We start from the raw sequence: 16947 nt of genomic DNA, 5'->3' as shown, positions 1-16947 counted from the left end.
TTGATCTGAGTTTTATATTGATACGATACCTTCGATATATTCATTGCCAGATTGAGTATTGACAGATTCGAACCCGAGACTTCGACAGAGTTAGATCGACTGAAAGAAAGGTATAAATCAATGTTGATTCGGGTTTGCACAACTCGAGTTAGATTTGACTTGAGTTTCCCAAAATCACATACTGAATGATTATTGCATCGATATTTGCAATTCTCGATATTGATATGCTTAGTCTATTGGTCTATAGCAAATCATGAATTAGAGTCGGGCAGATCTGCCTAGTCTTTGGCTGAATCGCCATGGCAGAACAGCCAAATAACTGGACTTTTGGATATATATCGATATATTGAGGAGAAGACCGACTCCTATTGCAGATCTTCGATATAGACAGCCAAAGTCTGGGACTAAGAACATACCATCATCTAGCTGGGGTAAAGTTGAAACGTTTGCTTTTTCGTTTTCTTAAAAAGTACTAGAAATATTTTTTTTTAAAACCTCCCTTAGCATCGGCCGAACCACCAAAAATTACATAAAAAATTTTTGACATCATTTTTAAATAAATAAACCATCTAACATTTTAAAAGTATAGCCCATACTATAACCTCTCAGAAACCACTCACAAATAAAACGTCGAAAAAATATCTTTAACATAACTCAAAATCCTAAATCATAACTAGTGCGGAAAACTAGCGTTGGTCTTCGGGTTATGTGCACCTTCAGTCCAGTCAGATCAACCATCAAAACCTCCATGATCATATTCATAATCAATACCACCTGCATCAATCGCACCTAGTGAGTCTAAAGACTCAACACGTCATATTCTTGATAACGAATAATATGTAATACAGTTAACATATAACAGTGAAAAATACTTGTACTTAAAATATCATTTTCATTAAGATGCATAAACATAAACATTTTCGTAAAAATTTTCATGATGCATAAAAACATTTTCATAAAAACGTTTTCATATAAACATAAACATATCACATAAACATATTCATATTCATATCCATATTCGTGTCCATATTCATATTCATGTTCATGTTCATGTTCATGTTTGTTGAATTCAGATCGTGATTGTGACTCGTATTCTTAAATGTATTGGGCGATGGATCCATCTATATGTAACCACAGTACTGGGCGGCGGGGGACACCAGCAACACTCTCACCGGTCAACTGGACCCTGGCCTACGTATTAACATATCATGGCCTTGGAAATACGATCGTCGGGGCTCTCTCTGGGGCCTTTTCCCATAAATGAGCTCCCTCTGGGGCCTTCTCCCCTCACGACATCTCCAATCATATTCATCATATTCGTATTCGTATCAACGGAAACACGATCGTCGGGCTCCCACTAGGACCATAACTCTCACGATATTTCCAACATATTGTAGTAGTCACAATCCCTTCACGTCCTTCAACATGTTATCATCACTTAATAAAAACATGCATATAGTATCATTTTTATTTTGAAACCAAGCATGCAACATATCTTTTAAATGTCCATTTTTAAATCATAAAAATCATAGACATTTAAAAATCATCACTTAACATATTAAAAATCATAAACATCCATGAACAATTTTAAAATAAATATTTTTACATCATAAATGTTTAAAATAAACATTTAAATCATAAACATTTAAAATAAACGTTTTCGCATATTATCATAAATCAATAAACATATCCTCTTAAAAATCCATAAACATTTAGAATTGACATATTAACATATAAAAATTCATAAACATCTATAATCATGAAAAATAATCATATTAGCATATAAAATAGCATTCAGGACACTGCCATGACGTTTACTAATTTCTAGGTGTAAAAAGACCGTTTTACCACTGGACATAAAATTTCTTGTTTTTGATTTTTTCTTAATTCCATTGACTCTAACATGTCCCAAATAATTATTTAAGTTCACATGAATTTTCTCATATTTTTATTTAGCATAAATCAAGTACTTTAATATATTCTTTAAATATGACGTATTAATGTGTTTTAATCCCGAATTAAGCCAAACCTTAATATAAAATTCCAAAATTAAAAACTTAGACTTATAATAATTATTTAAGCTTAAATCTAATTTTTCCTAATTTCATTAAACTTAAAACTAGGCGTTTCAATTAACTCGTTAAATAGCGTTTCGTGCGGCGATTAAATCTCTAATAAATCCAAAACTCATTATTTTGATCCCAACTTTTTAACATAAGCTTTTTATGATTTATTCTACCCTTCCAAGTCATGAGCCACACCCGTGGACCTATGGGTTCAATTTTAGTTCTTTAATTTCGAAATATTACACCTAACGAACCACCCGAGCCATCTCCCAAAATACTTGAGCCACGCCCGAGCCACCTTGGGCCAAATCCTAGCCAACACACCTAGGGACCCTATTGACCAGCCCCAGCCCAAGGAACCAGCCCCTAGCTCGCTCAAACACGCCTTAAACTTGAACACAAGTTCTGCATGTTTGAGAGTGAGTCTCCTAGCTTCTGTAGAACTCCTAACCTAATTAGGGCACTTCTAGCTGAGCCACCACCGAGCCCACACAAACCTCACCATCCCTGGACCACGCCCAGACCATACCCAGACTAACCCAAGCCCCTGGACGTGAGCAGCAAATCACTGAACCAGCGGCAGCAACTTCACGTGCTCCCTAGTTAGCTTGCTGCCATAACTCACGTTTTTGTTGCTAGGGCCCCAACCACCGAGCCACCCCTTGAACCAGCCCCTCAAGCACTCTCCTAGGACCCTAATCACTTGACCTAACCAAGCCCAGAGCCCCCAGGCCGAGCCCTCTCTTCCCTGCACAAGCTGCCAACCTGCGCCCCCTTGCTGTAACTCATGGGTGGAAGTCCTTCTTGGATAGGACTCCAACCAGCCCACTTATCTCGAGTCGTAGCATGGCTAAGACTCTACCCCTGACCCATAACAGACCCTAGCCATGCCCTGGTCCCAACCAAACCAAAGCCAAATACTGCAACTCATAAAACCGAGCCCCTCAACCTCATGACAGAAAAGTGCTTCCAGCTTTTGTGTTTTTGATTTGTGCAGTGTTTTTGGTTGAGTTTTATGACCCTAAACTTGTGTAAATTCATGCTTGGTCAATTACTAATCATGGCAGCCCTTTTAAACACATAAAAACATGATTTTGGAAATTAAAAACACCAATTTAGAACACATAAGCATGTAGTTACGAAAATTTAACTTGTGTGCTAGGTTTTTCTTTAAAAATCATGCATAAACAAATACTATGGTGTGATGATGAGTAAAAGGAGAATATGGCGTGCCTTTGCGTATTTTACGCACGAATTTTCTTTGACGAATCGAAAAACGACGGCGAGACTTTGGCTACAAGTTTTCCTGAAGGCTTCCTCGATTTTTCTCCTCTAAATTTGTGGGTGTGTGCACGTTTATTTGCTGCTGGTGGGGAAGAGTTCTAAAACTCTAGGGGTGTGGGGCGTGTAGAATAGGTTATGGGGTAGGATTTAGTACTTTAAATACTTAAATTAACTCTTCAAACAAGCTTAGGCCCATGAAAAGATAATTAGGTCTATTAGTCTTAATTAGGACTTAATTAAAATAATAAAAATAATTTTGGTACAATAAGTTTGTGAATTTATTAGCCGGGTTGCGAAAAGTTCGCATTTTCGTTGAAAAACCAACACCGATAAAATTTACGTCCCGGTGTATAAAATCACCTCAAAACCCCTTATTTTAAAAAATAATAAAAAGCATCACCCATATTTTTAAATAATTAAAAATAACTATTAAATAAAAATCATTTTCTATTTTTCAGCAATCGGTCTCCGTTCCTCGATCACAACTCGAATAACCTTTAAAAATATATTTTAATGCAACCATGTAGAAAAATATATTTTAAACATGTAAATATGCACAACATAATTAATTCATGCAATTAAAACAAGTAATTAAAATACAAGAGAATTTAATAATTGCATGCATGTGGTTTTCGTTAACTTTTAAATTTTCGGGGCGTTACAAAAGTAGATGGGAGAACGTTGCATTCTTATTCAGATCGGGATCCCTAGATTAGAGGTGAGTCGAGTCTGAGTTGAGGAGTCCAGAGTTTATTTACAGCTTTATATTTATACATGTTTTTAGATTTGATACATGTAAGGCCCGAGATTTTGATTGTTGTAATCTGATATGATTTGTTGCTAATTGATGGAATTATAGACGAAATGGAACGGACAAGAGAAGCCGGGCGTTGATACAATGCAAGACCAATATGATGGACAGAACATATGGCTCCCGAGCAGTAGTTCTTGACCGCCCGAGCGCCAGTGTTCAACAAGATGATATTCAGACAGAGAATGTGGCGCCCGAGCGGTAGAATATTACCGCCCGAGCGCCAGTGGATAACAAGTTGAGTTACCGGACAGAGTGTTCGGCGCCCGAGCGGTAGTTAGTGACCGCTCGAGCGCCGCCTAATTTGTGTAAAGAATGAGACACGTATCTCTAGCCATGCAACGTGTATATATATATATATATATATAAATATATATATATATAAATATATATATATATATATATATATATATATATATATATATATAGCAAATGGCAATTATTCTTCAGAAGTTGGAAAAATGAGACGAGAAAAGTTAAGAGAAACTCTTACGCCTTTTATCGTGTAGATTTGTGATTTGTGAAAGATCCGCCTGTCTGATTTTGAATCTGGGCACAGTACTGAGTTCCTAGCGACGAGAGCTTCAACTGGACGTAAGTTTTGTTAAGTTTTGACATGTCTTGAAATTATGATATTGTCAGAATTGAATAGGATTCATATATGATGTTCTTGTCATGTTAGACATTATAGAATCGAAGTCAGATTGAGAAACATTCTGATTATGTAATTGTTATGATTTTCGGAGTCGATTTGATTGAGAATCGATATCAGATTTATATCATCATTGAGAGTATGATTCCTACTGATACTGATTACGAAGTCTGGTATTATATTTGTGATGTTGGGACTGACGGGGTTATCGAGATTGTATTATTATGCCGTCGAGACATCAGGGGATTAATATTGATCAGATTCAGTAGTGATTTCGATTATATCGTGATATCGTCGATATGGATTAGATGGTATCTTGATTCGATATTGATCGGCGTATATTTCGATTTGAATATTGATCAGAACAGGTATTGAATTAAGTTGTGTATTGATATTATACCTATTCGATTGTCATTATCAGATTGGATATGGACAGAGTTGAATTCAGGACTTCGTCTTCGTGAGACCGAGAAGATAAATGTATAAATTAATGTTGAGTTGGGATTGCACAACTCGAGTGAGGTTTGGCTCGAGTTTCCCTAAATCGCATACTTTATTTTATTGCATAGATATTTGCAATGAATAAATTGATATACTTGTTTTCTTGATTGATAGATAGCAGGTATTAGGTGAGTGATCTTGTGACAGAAGTACCTGATAGTGGCGGGATCACCACGGGCACTTTGCACGATGTCACAAGATAGTGTATTGGCAATAGTGTCAAAGTCTGTCACCGGATGTTTGGCTATCGATGTGGATAGAATTAGAGCTTTTTCTATTACTTGTGATCGATACCGTATCGATGTAGATAGTCGGAGCTTTTTCTATTACTGGTGATCGATGTTATATCGATGTGAATAGAATCAGAGCTTCTTCTATTACTGGTGATCGATACTATCTCGATGTGGATAGAATCAGAGCTTTTTCTATTACTGGTGATCGATACCATATCGATGTGGATAGAATCAGACTTTCTTCTATTACTGATGATCGATATGGAGTGCCAACATTTGGAAATCGGGATCCCTAGGCTAGGATTGAGTCTAGTCTAAAACGTAGAGTCACGAGTCTGAGTGACAGTTATATCGATTTATATTGATTGATGTTAATCTATGCTCCTGAGTATGGTACACGCCTATCAGTGTTCCTAATTTTGGTACATGTTTAGAATAGGAATTATTCTTGATATTAATTCATGTGCTGATTTTGATACATGTTATGAATGTTTATTTCATGCTTTTATACTTTTATATGAAATGCATGTATACACGATTTATACTGAGGATGTAATTTTCACCGGAGTTATCCGACTATTGTCTTGTTTGTATGCGTGCATGGCAACAGGTGGGATAGGATCAGGGTCAAGAAGAGAACGAGGCTGGACTAGATAGCATGGAGATCCGGGCTTCAGAAGCAACTTAGGATTCAGTACTGATATGTAGTTGAACCTAGTTGAATTATTGTAGATAATACAATAATTGTATGGTATGTTTAATATGTAATTTGAGTTGAATTACATTACGTTTCCGCTTTGTATTTTTTTAAAAAAATAAAATTTAGACCTTGTTTATTATAAATGATTAAATATTCCTAACAGTGATTAAGGAATGAATTAGCGTCCGGGTCCCCACAATACATGTTATTGATATGTGTTTCATGCTTTTATATATGCGTTTATATGACTGCATGTTACATTGTTTATACTGGGATATATTTCTCACCGGAGTTATTCGGCTGTTGTCTTGTTCGTATGTGTGCATGACAACAGTTGGGACATGATTAGGTTCACGAAGAGATTGAGAGATTCAAGATTAGCGTGGAGATCCGGAGTTAGGATAGAGTGATTTTCAGTACTTGATTTAGTGGCTGAACTCTAGTTGGAATAAACATATGTTGTACATGATTTGTACTTTATGTTGAGATTTATATCAGATTGATTACTTTACGTTTTCTACATTGTATTTTAAAAAGGAAAAAAAATTTATACCCAGATTAATTAAATGATCCTAATAATGATTAAAAAGATGGATTAGTTTCGGGTCCCCACAATCCTGGGGATCATAGCTGAGTCTGACAGCTTCCTCAAGACTTCCACTGGAGATATAAGACAGTGGATGGCTAAGTGGAGAGCTTTTGTTCAGGAAGAATTGTACGATGTAATTCGCAACAATTTCTTCAAGTAAATAAAAAGATATTTTTCAGTTTATCTTTGCCTTTCTTTTCCAGCATTTGGTAATTCTCATTGATTAAATCACTAACTGAACAAAATAACTGAAGAAAAATTAATTGACGTGTGATTAACTGACATCAGTTGAGATTCAAATAAATTAAAGACTCACTGAAAGATCAGTTTATGACAATAGAATTGACACATTAACAGTTAATATAACAGGAAAAAACTGATTAGGATAAATCAATTAATCCAAGTATGTTGCGAAAATGAGAAAAATTAGTCTCGGGCAAAGGTTTGGTGAAGATATCAGCTGCTTTTTGTTTAGTTGAGACGTATTCTAGTCTGATGTCCTTATTCAAGGCATGATCTCTGATGAAGTCATTCCTGAAATCTATATGCTTAGTCCTGGATTGAAGGTAATAGAAATAATACTTGTATTATCACAGAATATGGGTGATTCTTTGGCATCAACTCCATAATCTCTCAATTGTTGCTGAACCCAGAGCAGTTGAGCACAGCAGCTTCCAAAAGCAAGGTATTCTGCTTCAGTTGTGGAAATTGCTATGGATGTTTGCTTCTCGCTGAACCAAGAGATCAGTCTGTCTCCTAGAAACTGACAAGATCCACTTGTACTTTTACGATCAAGCCTACATCCTGCATAATCTGCATCTGAATATCCACCTAAATTGAAGGATGAGTCTTTAGAATACCATAACCCAACATTTTGTGTGCCCTTAAGATATTTCAAAATACGCTTGGCAGCTGAAAAATATGATTGCATAGGATTCGCCTGAATTCTAGCACACATACAGAAAGCAAATACAGTATCAGGACTACTAGCAGTTAGGTACAGTAATGAACCTATTAAACCTCTGTAAAGTGTCGTCTCAACTGATATTCCCCCTTGATCAGTGTCTAATTTTACTGATGAGCTCATGGGAGTACTTGCAGCTGAACACGATTCCATGGCAAATTTCTTCAGCAATCCCTTCGTGTATTTAGTTTGACTGATGAAAGTTCTTGTCTCTAATTGCTTCACTTGTAATCCAAGAAAGAATGTCAGTTCACCCATCATGCTCATTTCAAATTTCTCCTGCATCATGTTAGCAAATTTCTCGCATAATTTGGGGTTAGTTGACCCAAATATGATGTCATCAACATAAATTTGAACAAGTAAGATGTGACCATTCTTTGAAATTTTGAACAATGTCTTATCAACTGATCCAACAGAAAAATCGTGATCAGTTAGGAATTTTGAGAGTCTCATACCAAGCTCTTGGAGCTTGTTTAAGACCATACAAGGCTTTGTTCAAATAGTAGACATGATCAGGGAAGTGATGATTGACAAAACTCGGAGGTTGTTCAACGTAGACTTCCTCTTGCAATTGGTCATTTAGGAATGCGCTTTTTACATCCATCTGGTAGACTTTGAAATTTTTGAATGAGGCGTAGGCAAAGAATATTTTGATAGCTTCCAATCTTGCGATTGGTGCATATGTCTCATCGTAATCAATTCATTCTTCTTGCCTATATCCTTGTACTACCTGTCTCGCTTTATTGTGCACAACTGAACCATCTTCGTTCAGTTTGTTCCTGTACACCCATTTTGTACCTATAACAGTTTTTGAAACTGGTCTTGGAACTAGGTTCCAGACATTGTTATGGGTAAACTGATTTAGCTCTTCTTGCATTGCATTTGTCCAGTTTGGATCAGCAAGAGCTTCATCAGTTTTCTTCGGTTCCAATTGCGTTATAAAAGCTGAAGGAATGAATAGATTAAGCATTTGGTTTCTTTTTCTTACCGGATCAGATGGGTTACCTATCACTAGTTCTGGAGGATGTGATTTCTTTCATCTGAGTTCGGCGTTAATTGCTTCTATATCAGCAATTTCTTCAGTAGGTGGCTGAATATTTTCAGTTTCAGTGGGAGATATTTCAGTTGGTAATTGAATATCATTTCTTTGCTCTTCCAACTGATTTTCAGGAACTACTTCATGTTCAACTGATTGATCTACAATTTCAGGTTCTGGTGTTTGAAGGATGTTGCGATTGATATGATTTCCTTCTTCATGATCATCCTCCAAACTGATATCTGTAAATCTATCAACTAGCTCAACTAGATCAGTTGGCTTATCAGTTAGAACAGTTTCATCAAAAACAACATGTATAGACTCTTCACATTTAGAGTGCTCCTGTTAAAGACTTTATATGCATTGCTAACTGAAGAATATCCTAAAAATATTCCCTCTGCAGATTTAGCATCAAAGGCTTTTAATTACTTTTTGCCATTGTCAAGAATAAAGCATCCGCAGCCGAATATTTTGAAGTAAGACACCACACTTTTTCGTCCATGCCAGATCTCATACGGTGTTTTCAAATGATTTTTATTAATCATTGATCTGTTCTGAGTATAGCACGCAGTGTTTACTGCCTCTGCCCAAAATCTTTGAGAAATACCAGAATCAGCAAGCATTGTTCTAGCAGATTCTTTAAGCATTCGATTTCTCCTCTCATCTACATTATTTTGCTGAGGAGTTCTAGCTGCTGAGAGCTCATGCTTAATTCCAGCATTTTCTAAAAAATTTGAAAGAATTTTATTGATAAATTCAGTTCCTCGATCCGATCTGATTCTATCAATTCCAACTGATTTCTCATTTAATATTCTTTTGAAAAGCTTGATCAGTTAAGCAGCAGTTTGGTCTTTTGATTTGAGAAAAATAACTCAAGTAAATCTTGAAAAATCATCTACAACCACCAAGGTGTATTTCATTCCCCCTAAGCTCATGACTGGTATTGGACCAAATAGATCCATATGCAGCAGTTCTAAGCATCGGGAAGAAGATTTAATTGTTAGAGTAGGTGCCCGTCGAGCCAAGTGTTGGCCGAGTGTTCACAATGAAACTCTATGTAAAAGCAATCTTTATTTTTGTAATATTTGATATTATTATTTTGGCAAATCTTTATCTGTATACCCATGCTAGTTGCATAGATAAAGCCCTTGAATATACAAATGGCAGAAAGAATATGAGATGCTCATATGATGGGTATCATGAAAATCATATTTGTAATACTGTATATTCTAAACGGTTCCTAGTCGATTCAGCCGCCACTAAGAAGGATATAGGCCGCTCGAGTTAGAGACTAGTATCTGCGATGTGAGTACCATGTTTCATTGGTAGGGGACATTGTGATGTTTGAGCATGCAGATAGGTGCTCCTGGTAGAGTGCACTGAACAACCCTCCATTAAAGGACTTTCCAAGTGGTTCTCACTTATCGAGTGGAAACGTCCTAGTTTATGGTTGTACACCATTAGTCCTTATGACTCGAGACAACATTGAGACTCTATGTGCTAGCATTTCACTTTGACTTGTTTACCGACTCTTATGGGGTCATCAGGTGGCAAGGTTGGGTGTCATGTCGAAACATAGAGGAGTCGATGCATTGTAGTCGGGGATTCACCGCTTACCTTCGGGTTTGGATATCCTATGTGTTATCATGTGTATGTAGGTTGAAATCTCTGGCCAGATTATGGTTGTAATTATGAAAGGGGTTTCATAGATTACACCATTGATGCAACTACGACATGACACATAGTATCGATTCATTGACAACTCTCGATAAACCAATGGTTGTCGAATCGGTCGGGATATATGAGTTGAAGGGACCGTACTGTACGCTAACCATAATTGAATGGTTCTTGCAGGCACTATCATTTGATACCTAGGGAATCATGTAAGCGATGCTGCTAGGCGTTTAACATGATTGGTTGGGTACTATCAGACTTGAGTTCTGACGTTCTTATTATCAAGGAGTTGATAAGTAAGAATGGAGCAATTGAGGTATGCTCATATAAGGATATGTTTAGTCCGAATCACTTGGAGATGTGAACCCACGGCTAGTTGTTTCAATGAACCATTGAGGGCCACACAAGTACTAGCTTTCTAGATCCCGTTGAGAAGTAAAAATAGTTCAATGTGTTGAACGGCTTATAAAGGAGTTTATAAGCGTAAAGAAAATTAGAAGTATGACTTCTATAAAAGAGAAAAATAATTCAATGTGTTGAACGGCTTATAAATGAGTTTATAAGCGTAAAGAAAATAGAAGTATGACTTCTATGAGAGAAATGTAAATTTTAATTTATGAAAGTGTTCCTAAATTAAAATTTGGCCAAGTGAATAATGTATTTGAAAATTGTGATTTTCATAAACATTATTATGGACTAAATTAAATTAATTCAAGTGTTGAATTAATTAAACACTAGTGGACCTAGTAGAGTCCAAATAATTAAATTAATTCAAGTGTTGAATTAATTAAATTATATTGAGTCTTGTAGAGTTCAATTTAAATTAATTATTTAACTAGTGGGACTCGGGTAAATTCAAGTAATGTTTAATTAGTCTCAAATATGTTTGAGATAATTAAATTTAGTCCATGGTTTTTATTTTGATAAAAACCATATAATATGCATGCATGGGAGGTGAAAGGTTGGGAGACTACTTTTTGAGTTTTCAAGGCATAGCATGCACCTTTTTGACTCTACTTTTCCCACAAACAAAAAAATTAATCCAAGGATGAATAGTGCCGAAAATACCATTCACTTTCTCTCCAATTTTTCTTTCTTCAATGGTTGAAGAAACACTCTCTTCTCAAATGAAAAATCCTCATATTTTTCTAGTGCAAAATATGAGGGGATCTACCTAGTTGGTGGCGGGCTTAATTTGAAGGAAAGATTCAAGGTAGGAGGAAGCTTGTAGATTTCTTCATGCCATTCAAGAGCTTTGTTGTTTAACAACAAAGTTGGAGCCATACATCAATCCTTGTGATTGATAGGTAAAACTTCTAAACACCCTATGTATGACATTATTTGAATGTGTTTTTATTGTATTTGCTACACTTAGTCGTGGTGGCCGAAAATTTTAGCTAAAAATTTTAGATTTTTGAACTTCCGTTGCGCTTCCGGTCACCGTAACCGATCCCCTTTCATTAATGCCCTTGTTTTTAAAAGAATATTTAACTTGCTTACCAAACTAACATGCTGGGCAAATTTTATCTTTGGTAAAATCCATTTTGGGCAAACCAGTGACAAGATCGTGATTACTCAGATATGCAATAGATTTGAAGTTCAGGTGGTTTAATCTCTTATGCCATAACCAGTTTTTAGAAGATTTTGAAGCTATAAAACATACTGGTGGATAAGGTTGATCATTCCAATTGACTTTGTAAGTGTTTCCACATTGTTTTCCAGTTAGTATGACCTCATCAGTTGCATCTTTGAATGAACAAGAATGTTTGTCAAACTGAACTGAAGATTCATTATCGCATAACTGATTAATGCTAATCAAATTATACTTGAGATTCTCAACTAATAGAACATCATTGATGATAAAGTTACCATGAATAAGCTTACCCTTACCCACAGTTTTACCTTTGGAATTGTCTCCAAAACTGATGTTTGGACCAGTGAACTTGATCAGTTGAGATAGCAGGTTTGCATCTCCTGTCATATGTTGTGAGCATCCACTATCCAAGTACCAGATAGATTCCTTGCTTGTACATGTTACCTGCAATCACACACAAAATATAACATTGGTACCCTTTCGTATTTGGGTCCAAAATTGATTAGTCCTTTAGGAATCCAGAATTGGATCAGTTTAACTGACTGTCCAGTTGCCGTATTCCAGATGGTCTTTCTCGATCTGTGTGTGCTTCATGTGTAGCGTTCAGGTGAGACAACATGTGATTTGGCTCTGTTCAACTGATTGTTCAGCCGATATCTTTTCTGAACCAGCTTGTTGTTATAGTAATTGGAATAGCCATTTGAATGATTCATGATGATTCTTTTTGACTTTTGACTGTGTGAGTCAGTTGAAATTTTTGGACTATAACCAATACCATGTCTTTAAGCCTTGTTCGTTCTTTCAGTAGACTGTTCAACCAGTTTACTTGGCTCAATTTGTTCTTGTACCGCAACTGATTTGACAAAGTGAATGTATTTCCCTTTATCCATATTCAGTTTTGGTCGAGTATCATTTGAAGACATTTCATCTTGGTTACTAAACCCTAAACCAGTTTTATCAGTAATTGATTTTTGTGAGTTCTGTATATCTGTTAATGCAACAGATGATTTGTTCCAAGCTTGAATAAGCTCAGTTTGATTTGAATTGTCAAGCATAAACTTTTGAATCATTGATTGATTCCTGCTTATTTCAGCGTTGAGCTCAGCAATTTCCCTTTTAAGACTCAACACATCAATTGATACATCAGTTGTAGTTTTATTGTCCATAGGATCATTTTTCTTTGCTACAACCTTTTCAAATGATAAGGCAAGCTTATGATACTCACTAACCATGTCATGCAGAGTTAAAATAAGTTCTTCTTTGGTGAAATCAGTTAAACTAAAGTCAAACACCTGTCGACTTCTTGACTCCAGTTTTGTATCACTAGCCATCAGACCTTTCACTTCTTCTTCACTATCACTGGAACTGCACGAGGTCTCTGGCTCTGACTCTTCACTGTCAGTTTCAGGCCATTTTTATTTGCTCTCTTCAGCTAAGAGCACCTCATGCTTCTTCTGGAAGGACTTCTTATCATCTTTGGGTCTCCTCTTGTGCACATAAGACTTATTATTTCTTTCAGTTGAACCTTGAATGTCCTTCTTGGGTTTGGTACAGTCAGCAATGAAGTGACCGGGTTTTCCACAGCTGTAGCAAGCGTTTGATTCCTCCTTGGAACTGCCTCTCTGATAGTGATTCTGGAATTTTCCCTGATTTTTCCTCATAAATCTTCCGAACTTTTTGATGAACAATGACATTGCATCATTGCTCAATTGATCAACAACTTTCTCTACTGAACCAGATGGTTCTGTTCTAACATCAGCTAAGGCAGTTGTGACTGCTGGAGTAGAGGGTTCTCCTTCTCGAGTTTGCAACTCGAACTCATATGCCTTTAGATCAGCAAATAGATCATGAAGCTCAACTTTGTTCAGGTCTTTATATTCCCTCATTGCCATGGTCTTTACGTCCCACTCTTTGGGAAGATCTCTGATTATCTTTAAGGCAACTTCTTTGTTTGTATACACTTTTCCAAGTGCGTTTAATTCGTTGATGATGCAGCTGGTTCTTTCATCATATTCATGCATCATTTCACCAGCTCTCATTTTGATATTGTCAAACTTCTGAACAACAACAGAAATTTTGTTCTCTTTGGTCTGTTCATTCCCTTTGCAAAGCTGAATTAGCTTCTCCCAAATCTCTTTGGCTGTCTTGCACATTTTGATTTTACTGAACGTTATTTTGTCTATTGTATTGTACAATATATCTTTTGCTACGTTGTCCAGATTTGCTTTTCGTTTGTCCTCAGTAGTCCACTCATCTCTGGGCTTTTCAATTCTGTGAGGTGGCCCATAAGTGATTGCGACTGCTGTATTGGCTTTCAGAATTTTCATTGGTCCGTCAATGATGACGTACCACATATCATCGTCTTGTGCAGCTAAGTGAGCCTGCATCCTGATTTTCCAATCATCAAAGTCCTCTCTGAAGAACATAGGGATCTTGTTGAAATAAGACATGATTGATAATTTGAGTAAAGATATTCTAAGACAAGATACAACCGCTCTGATACCACTTGAAAGGATCGGTTAGTAAGATGATAAGTGTTTAGAAGGGGGTTGAATAAACACTTACTGATTTTTCAAATTCTTTCCGAATAATGGGTGCAGTTTCGTTACAAACTGACACACGGTATCTCGTCAGTCGATAAGAATCAGTTCAACTGAAATACAGTTGCGGAAGTGAACTGACTGAAAGATAGAATAACTCAAAGTAACTGAATATGAAAAACACGTGATATGTTTCTGGATGTTCGGAGAATAGAATAACTCCTACGTCACACCTTCTAGCACAAGGATATGATTTTTACTAAAAGGCTTTGATCAAATACAAACTTTGTACTGACCCACTTCAGTTTGGACTTAACACTGCCAAACTGAAACTCTTAGTTAACAACAATTTTACAGTATTACACAACTGAATGAATCTTAACGAAGATCTCAAAATGCTAACAAGCTCGTAAGGTAGCCTTAATTTCTACTGCTAAATCTGATAAGAGTGAGCTTTGAAATCTGAATGTGAGTTGTGATTTTTGCAGAGTAACAGCAAGCTTGAAAAGAATAGTAGTTCGCGTGATTGTTAAGAGTTGTTTCTCAACTGCTCTCTTTACTTATTTATAGGATTCCCTCTCAACGGTAATATTAAATATCATTTGAATCTTTATATCCGTTGATTGGCACGTCTATATCTTCTGACATTCGTACACTGCAATATCTGAAATACCGCATCCCACTACTAGTTGCAGTCTGTTGTACTATTTGTCGATTGTCGTTGTCAGCTGATGATATGTACAGTTGAGGGATCAACTGAAAGATACATTGCTGGAAAGTTCATAACTAATTTGTTTCAACTGATCTGTTCCAAACTGATTAGTTAGTTATAATGTTGCTTCAGCTGATGACGTGTATAATTTATAGCTGGTATGTATTTATTTTCAGCTAGTGGCAAATAGATCAGTTAGCTCGTTGCTTCGTTTCCTTTGATCAGTTATACAAATACATTTCGAAGCTTATTTTGTCAAATCACTGAAATTTAGTTTCCAACAGAATCTCTGAATAAACTTGCGATAAGATCCAGCTAGTCCCAAGAAACTACGAATCTCGGTAACACTCTTCGGTACTGGCCACTCTTTCACTACCTCAACTTTACTTGGATCCACTTCAACGCCATTACTAGAAATGATGTGGCCTAAGAATGCCACTTTATCAAGCCAAAACTCACACTTTATGAACTTTGCATATAACTTCATATCTTTCAGTACTTGCAGTGTTGTCCTCAGATGAAGGCTATGCTCCTCTTTATTCTTCGAATAGATCAATATATCATCAATGAAGACTATAATAAACTGATCCAGATACGGCTGAAATACGCGATTAATAAGATCCATGAAGATTGCAGGCACATTGGTCAACCCAAATTGCATGACCATAAATTCGTAATGCCCATATGTAATACGAAACGTTGTCTTGTGAACATCCGTCTCATTCACTTTCAATTTATGGTATCCAGAACGAAGGTCAATCTTAGAAAATATTGATGCTCCTTGTAACTGATCAAATAAATCTACAATTCATGGCAGTGGATACTTATTCTTGATAGTGACCCTATTAAGCTCTCGATAATCAATGCAAAGTCGCATACTACTATTTTTATTCTTCACAAATAATAGCGATGTGCCCCATGGAGAATAACTAGGGCGAATAAAACCCTTGTCTAACAATTCTTAGATTTGAACTTTTAATTATTTCATTTCAGCGGGTGCTAGACGATAAAGTGCTTTAGATAGAGGAATAGTGCCCGACATTAGATCAATAGAGAATTCCACTTCCCGATCGGGTGGAATGCCAGAAACGTCTTCGAGAAAGACACTGGGAAAGTCTCTGACAATATCAACATACTACAACTTCTGACTGATAGGAGCATGTGCATAGTAACACATGCTAGAAAAGCTTTGCATCCATGTCTAATAAGCTTCCTCGCACACATACAAGAGAAAATGTGCGGCATTTGCTTATTTCTCGCCGCCTCAAAGACAAAAGATTTACCACTAGGTGGTCGAATAGACACTGATCGCTGACGAAAATCAATCGAAGCTCCATTCGCTGATAACCATTCCATCCCAAGTATGATATCAAATTCAGGCATAGGAAGCACAATAAGATCTGCCCGAACCACATCTTTGAATAAACGAAGCTCAGATTTTTGACAATTTTCGACGTGAGCATTTGATTATCGGAAGGGATAGAAACTTTGAAACCCAAACCCATATGTTGCTACACCTTGAATGATAATCCTCCCTGCGGCGAAAACGTCTTTTAAATCGTTTTGTGTTGAAGTCTTAAGGAATTTCTAT

The sequence above is a fragment of the Primulina eburnea genome, chromosome 3, assembly GCF_022965805.1.
Source record: "Primulina eburnea isolate SZY01 chromosome 3, ASM2296580v1, whole genome shotgun sequence".
Taxonomy (NCBI): domain Eukaryota; kingdom Viridiplantae; phylum Streptophyta; class Magnoliopsida; order Lamiales; family Gesneriaceae; genus Primulina; species Primulina eburnea.
This window is presented reverse-complemented; position numbering follows the sequence as displayed.